General features: G+C 37.5%; 1 non-coding gene across 1 annotated transcript; it reads left to right on the top strand.

Moving 5' to 3' along the window:
• Positions 1–254: 254 nt before the first annotated feature.
• On the top strand, positions 255–361 carry LOC138443062 (U6 spliceosomal RNA). Its single transcript, XR_011257988.1, has one exon. It is a non-coding gene; the product is annotated as a U6 spliceosomal RNA (small nuclear RNA).
• Positions 362–5889: the final 5528 nt, after the last annotated feature.

The raw sequence follows: 5889 nt of genomic DNA, 5'->3' as shown, positions 1-5889 counted from the left end.
ACTCTTTCATCCTCATTTTACAAATGAAACTATGTCAGATCTCAGATTTAAACCCAGGCCTTTTTGACTCCAATACTCATGCATTTAATCACTAAACCAATTAGAAAAATAAAGATCAAGAAAGATTGGGAATGATGTGGGTAGAAATGGAAGGAAATGAAGTGTATTTGTTTTCTCATCTGATTAAAGCTTATAGTATTATCCTTGAATTAGACAATTAAAGCTTCAAGTGTGAATATTTGAAAAACATTACAGTGCTCACTTCAGCAGCACATATACTAAAATTGGAACGATCCAGAGAAGATTAGCATGGTCCCTGGGCAAGGATGACACGCAAATTGGTGAAGCGTTCCATATTTAAAAAAAGAAAGAAAAACATTAAAAAAATTATAAAATGTAAATCAAGATAATATTTTCCACATTACTCAAGAAAAATAAGAAATGTAGTGATTAGAGGCATGTGTTCATAGGCAGACACACCTGGGATAGAACTGAAAAGTCTCTCCTCAGTAAGAGTGTGACCTCAGGCACATCATTCATCTTGTTGAGCCACAAAAAGACAGTGTATCAGCTGACTTACAAAAACAGAACTTTATGTTGCGTATAAAAAACATACCTTTAAAACATAGACTAAAATCTAAGCAAACACCAAGGAGGAACACTAACCCAACAGTCATCAGGGTTGGCAAGAAAAATAGAATGTGTTAATGTGTAAAACTAATGTGTAAAAATAGAATGTGTGAAGACTCTGTGTAAAAATAGAATGTGTAATGTGTAAAGACTCTGATGCTGGGAAAGACTGAAGGCAGAAAGAGAAGGGGACAACAGAGGGCGAGACGATTGGATGGCATCACTGACTGAAATGACAGGAGTTTGAGCAAGCTTCAGATGATGAAAGACAGGGAAGCCTGGTGTGCTGCAGTTCATGGTGTCTCAAAGAGTTGGACATGACTAACCCACCAAGCAACAACCAGTGTGTAGCAAGACTTATCTGGATAACCCCAAACGGACAGGATCCAAAGATACAGCGAAAAGATAACACAAACACTACATTCTAGAAAGAGCAAGGTAAACAGCAGCAGACTGTTTCCAGGGCTTATTATGAGAGAGAGGAAGTGAAGCGGATTTCCTGCCCTCAATTGTCATCTCATCCAATCTTCTTCTCGGCCCTGTCTGTCTGTATAAACAAAAATCAGAGAAGTAAGGGAAGGAGAATGAGGGAGAAAAAGAAAGAGATAGAGACAGACTGAGCGAGAAAGAGAGAAATATCCTCATTTCCTGAAATCAAGTAAGGGATCCTGAGAGAGTGACTCCTAGGAAGTAAGAATGTGTAGTTGAACAGGCATCTCACTCTCCAGGAGGATACCTGCCTGTGCAGTGGATTGGCTCAGCTATCAGAGCCCTACCTCTACCCTAAATCCTATTGGATTGAAGAAATTTGAAAAGAGCAAAGTAGAGAGATGCAATAGAGTAGCCTGCTTGTCAACCTTGTGTCAGATGAGAGAATGTGCAAGTTTTCAGCAGGCCCAATGGACACCATAGGAGGTAGCACAGATTGAGCTGTCTTGAAGGTAACCCTGAAGAACGCCACCCCTGGACCAAGGAGCTCAGAAACAAGGGAGAGTGGGATGTACTGACAGAACACGAAGGAGGGAAATTGGGACTAGTTTGAACTAGAACTCCTCTCCCACATCCGTAACCTGTGCAATGGGTGGGATTTTAATATTACTGATCAGAAAGGGTCTTTCTGGAACTGCTACAGGATTTGTCTGAGATAAAAATACCATTATGTGTCACCAGGAAAAGGGAAATTCAACACAAGATGGCTGAAGTCAATGGTTAGAGAAAATGAATCTATTTTATTTGTGCTTCACAGAGTTTACAGATCAAAGTCTATTCTTTTAACTGTAAACTGGTTTCAAAGGTAATATAGAGAATAATCCTAAATTGATTAAAGATCTCATACATAATGAAGATGGGCAGAGCATGAACCTCTAGGTAATGAATGAAATACTATCAAAGTGCCATAAAGCAAAAATTAATTCTGGGGCCAGATTGCCTGGGTTGGTATTTTGATGGGTAGCACTGAACAAGTTGGGGAGGCCAGGTGGTTGCACCCTCCTTTTTAGTATAGTGGTCAGTATCTCTGCCTGTCACGTGGGACACCTGGGTTGGATTCCCTGATGGGGAAGCAACGCACCATTTTGGGCTTCCCTAGTGGCTCAGTTGGTAAAGAATCCACCTGCAATGTGGGAAACCTGGGTTCAGTCCCTGAGTTGGGAAGATCCCCTGGAGAAGGGAACGGCTACCCACTCTAGAGTTCTGGCCTGGAGAATTCCATGGACTGTATAGTCCATGGGGTTGCAAAGAGTAGGACACATAACCAGGCGAATTTCACTTTCACTGAGAAAGTTATTTCAATTCTATGTGCCTCATTTCCTCATATAAAAAATGGCCTTAATAATATGACCTTCCTCTTGGATTTCATGAGGATCAAGTTATATAATAAAACAAGCACTTCAAACAGTGCCAAACACACATATAAGCTGGCTACCAGCAGCAGCATTATTATTAATACTAAGAGAAATAGAAAAACATCTGTAGAGGCAACTGAAAAATGATGTTGATGACAAATAAATAATAAACATTTGCATGATTCAAATAATATAATTACCACCCAAGGAAAAACTAGTAATAAAGAATAGAAAAGTAAAAACATGAGTGAGAAAATTCTTGAGCCTTCCTACATAAAAAGCACAGTAGATGACAAAAAAAGTAAAGTATCAAAAGAAGATAAGAAAGAAAATAGTTAATAAAATGAGGAAACACTTTATACATATAGAATTGTCAATATCGATATAGTCAAGAATAAACAAAAATTTAATAAAGAGGGATTTTTAAAAAATAGAACAAATTATAAAAAATAAAAATTGTAATGACTGTTAGCTCAATCAAAGGGTAAGAGTCACCCTCATATAGTTCTGTACAAATTGGTGCAAACTTCTGGAAAACAATTGGTAATATAAGCCAAAGAGAGTCCAAAATGTTCTTGCCCTTGGAATTGAAAATTAAATTCATAGAAATTATACAAAGGAGGTACATAAACTGTATTGACAAAGAAAAAATATTAATGCAGCATTATTAAGAAGCAAAAAAAATATGTTTAAATGTCCATGAATAAGGAATATTTATGAAGTATATGAATCTATTAGAATATCAAGCAGTCATTTAAAATAAGGTTTTCTCTTAACTGTGATTGAAAATTTCTCTGTTCAATTTAGTGAAAAGAGAAGAATATAAAGTTAACTAAAAGTAATATCTCAATTATGCAAATAAAATTCCAGCAAAATTAAAAGAGTAATACAAGGTGAATGCACAAAAATGTTAACAGTGATTATTTTAAGTATGTGAATAATTTTTTCCTTAATTCTAATCTTGGTAATTTTAGTTTTCTATAATGGATATAAGTTACTTACAATCAGAAATCTTAAATTTGTAATTAAGCTTTCAAATACCATCAGAGTTTGGAAAATAGAAGCAGCCTACAACCAGTCTATCTCAATGCTGTGTATACATGCCCATGCATGCACAGGTACATACTATCATTCAATAGGCATTATGTTTGCATTGTGTGAAACATATTCCTTTAGTTAGGTTGGTTTCACTGTGCTCTTGCTTTAAAATTTATTCTTTTAACCATTTTATTGCACTTCTTTGTAAGATAAATGTTAACCAGGAAGATTCATTGCTCTCCTAGGTGAGTCTGTTCCAGCGCAGAGAAAATGTATTCTTGAAGGTCAGCGCCGACTTTCCATATTCGTTCCTCTTATTTGCTTGTGACATGTGGATTGAATGTTTTCATTAGTCTGAGACTTGGATCTTTTGCCTCCTAAACCTTTTTTCTTTTTTGTGACTGTTTTGTCACAGTTTATTAAAAGCACATTTTGTTCTGTGGAATTAGATTCCCATCTTCTTAGCTTGATGGAGTTTTTGTCTATTCACCTGAGAATTGTAGATTACAGGATAATTCAGTAATACTTTAAATCAAGGAATTTAATAAAACTGCTATGTTGAATAAATTTAAAGGTACTCTAAAGGAGATTAGTTTAAAATATATGGACTGCCTTCCAGTTTCTATAACCTTTTACAGACACTGATCATTTATGTGTGGTAAAAATCCAGATTTAAAGTTTAAATTCTATGCATATGTATGTATGTATCTTTTTTTGCCTTTTACAAGCACACATAAATATCTGCAAAGAGAATTCAAATTGAATGTCATAGAGAAGAAAGACAGACAGCATAGATAAATAACAAAAGCCCTTCAGTTCAGTTCAGTTCACTCACTCAGTCATGTCCGACTCCTTGCAACCCCATGAATCACAGCACGCCAGGCCTCCCTGTCCATCACCAACTCCCAGAGTTCACTTAGACTCACGTCCAACAAGTCAGTGATGCCATCTAGCCATCTCATCCTCTGTCGTCCCCTTCTCCTCCTGCCCCCAATCCCTCCCAGCATCAAAGTCTCTTCCAATGAGTCAACTCTTCGCATGAGGTGGCCAAAGTACTGGAATTTCAGCTTTAGCATCATTCCTTCCAAAGAACCCCCAGGACTGATCTCCTTCAGAATGGATTGGTTGAATCTCCTTGCAGTCCAAGGGACTCTAAAGAGTCTTCTTCAACACCACAGTTCAAAAGCATCAATTCTTCGGCACTCAGCCTTCTTCACAGTCCAACTCTCACATCCATACATGACCACAGGAAAAACCATAGCCTTAACTAAACGGACCTTAGTTGGCAAAGGAATGTCTCTGCTTTTGAATATGCTATCTAGGTTGGTCATAACTTTTCTTCCAAGGAGTAAGTGTCTTTTAATCTCATGGCTGCAGTCACCATCTGCAGTGATTTTGGAGCCCAGAAAAATAAAGTCTGACACTGTTTCCACTGTTTCCCCATCTATTTCCCATAAAGTGATGGGACCGTATGCCATGATCTTCGTTTTCTGAATGTTGAGCTTTAAGCCAACTTTTTCACTCTCCACTTTCACTTTCATCAAGAGCCTTTTTAGTTCCTCTTCACTTTCTGCCATAAGGGTGGTGTCATCTGCATATTTGAGCCCTTAATCTAGCCTCAAGTTTATTTTTGTTCCCTGTTCTTCTCACCCACACTCTCCTCTCATTCTAGCCTCCTCTTTCCTCTCCCCTCTACTACTCTCTCTTCCTACCCCCACCCCACTATCTATGTATGTCTGTGTGTTAAAGAATTCGCGGGCTATGATTTTCTATCTTTACGTCAAATCTAAAGTAAAATAGTCTAAAATTGTTGATCATACTTATTTGGTCATTGTGAGACATACAAAAAAGAAAAGCAATCCATTCAACATTCTATTCACTTTTTAAAAATCAATGAAAAAACAGGAAAAACTGTGACTTTAAACATTTGCCACATACTGGTGATCTAAAAAAATACTATGTCCAAAGTAAACAAACTGAAATAGTGTACCAGCTATTTTGAAGCTTCACCCAAAAAGTACTTGGAGTAAATTTTTAAGTCACCTTAACAAGCTACTTCATTTCTTTGATCCTCAATTACTTCATTTATTTTATAATAATAAATTTTTTCTCTAAAAATATAATAGCTTCTTCCCTGGTGGCTCAGATGGTAAAGCATCTGCCTACAATGTGGGAGGCCCAGATTTGATCCCTGGGTTGGGAAGATCCCCTGGAGAAGGAAATGGCAAACCACTGCAGTACTCTTGCCTGGAAAATCCCATGGACCCAGGATCCTGGTAGGCCACAGTCCATGGGGTCGCAAAGAGTTGGACACGACCATAAAAACTAGAAAAAAAACACAAAGAAGCAGGGAGATTACATGGGCAGAGATCCTCTC

Source organism: Ovis canadensis, chromosome 6 (genome assembly GCF_042477335.2).
Source record: "Ovis canadensis isolate MfBH-ARS-UI-01 breed Bighorn chromosome 6, ARS-UI_OviCan_v2, whole genome shotgun sequence".
NCBI classification, from domain to species: Eukaryota; Metazoa; Chordata; class Mammalia; order Artiodactyla; family Bovidae; genus Ovis; species Ovis canadensis.
Note: the sequence above shows the minus strand (reverse complement) of the source record. Positions and strands in the feature narration are given on the sequence as shown.